This window comes from Mastomys coucha, unplaced genomic scaffold (assembly GCF_008632895.1).
Source record: "Mastomys coucha isolate ucsf_1 unplaced genomic scaffold, UCSF_Mcou_1 pScaffold15, whole genome shotgun sequence".
Taxonomy (NCBI): Eukaryota; Metazoa; Chordata; class Mammalia; order Rodentia; family Muridae; genus Mastomys; species Mastomys coucha.
The window spans coordinates 74,628,534-74,630,197 of record NW_022196897.1 but is presented as its reverse complement, the minus strand read 5'-3'; positions in this window follow the sequence as shown (position 1 = coordinate 74,630,197).

The following is a 1,664-nucleotide window of genomic DNA, read 5'->3' as shown; positions in this document are numbered from 1 at the left end:
GCCTGGGATATCCCCAAAGATAATGTTAAGCTTGCTGTTCTTAAACTTTTGAGCTTTTATCTCAAGCAGGTTCATTACAGACATGTGGGCCGTATTCCACACTGGACTCCAGAGAGATGCTACATGACAGTTATTCATCATGATGAAAAAAAAGGCATTGTAGGCATGTCATGACTTAGGTCTGCCTGGGAATAAGGTGTGTTGTGAAGGCCTGCAGTCAATAATGTTTTATTGGATCTTTGTCTCTCACCAACTTGAGATGGATTGATGTGTTGAGAGGCCCTTTATAATTAATAGACACTAAAAGGCCCAGTTTTGTAGCTGTCCAGCATTCACAAGTACAAATGGTTTTTCTGGAATGGGATCAAGGTCCTGGAAAACCATTCTGGGGTACCGGAACCACGGGAAGGATTTGTAAAAATTAGCCAACACAGATGTCTTTCAATCAGCCATCTTTCATTCAATACACATTGTTACAAGCAAAACCAGGTAGAATAGGTAAGGCAAAAACCCCTCCCCCAAGTTCATCAGCATCTTGGCTCAATCGGCAACTTCTCAGTCTCTGGAGTTGGGACTTCTGGCATAACTCCAACTTGGAGAGAGGTGTGGCAATTAGCAGGACATTGACAGAGAGGCATGGTTATCTGTGGCAAGGCAAGTTCTGAAGAATCAGAGCTCAGCTGAAGGAGACTCACAATTCCTCCCTGTTTATTTAGAAAACAGCAGGTCAAAGGCATACTCAAAAGGCACAGTTTTGCATGGGAATTCTCATGGTGCTTTGATGAATATCACTTGTAGTATAACATCTATGGCAAATTCTTTACCCGTCTTTGAGCACACATACATCTAGTTTGACACTGCAAATGGGGCTTATTACGTGTTTTTTTTTTTTATCTTAAACAAAAACACGCAGCCACTTGGCACATGTCCTTGTTTTAGGTGGAGACTGCCAGAGACCTAGCTCGGTGAACGTGGCTTTACCATAATGCACCTAATTCCCGTAAAACCAATGCCAAGACATGCCTTTATTGCCTGCAAAATCCAGGAGTTGTCACAGTCTCTCTGGAGTCCATCTTCTCTGAAGTTCTCATGAAGCAGAACTGGTGTGCTAATGGGCAGCTGGGCATAGACACCTAATTGAATTGTGAAATAGTAGCTCCCAAGCTAGGAGTCTTTTCAATACCTTTGCCTTCAATAGACCTTCAATTCAGTTGTAAATAAGTAACATTCATGTTAGGAGCTCTGAGATTGAGCTAAGGTATCTGTGCGCTCTGAGACTGAGCTTGTTTTTTAGATAAGAGGGCTCCGGGAATGAACGAATTTTTGATTGTCTTTGTACACCGGGAATGAGTTTGTTTGAGATAAAAACTTAAAAGTTTAAAAGTAGCATAAAAGTTTAAAAGTAGCATTAACTTTAAGATGTCTCAGGCATTTTAGCTGCAAATTAGCAACATTTAGGCCCAAGGCTTGGCCTCTAGGTGTAGAGGGAAGCTGCCGTTGACTCTTAGAAAAAGGTGGAGGCTATTTCAGCCAAGTAAACTTGTTGGCTAATAAAATATTTAGCCAATATTTTTACTATAAAAACATGTTTATAAAAAAGATTTTGTGTCTGTATCCACTTGACAAATTAATGTTTTTTGCAGCCACTTTGTTCCAACACAAAA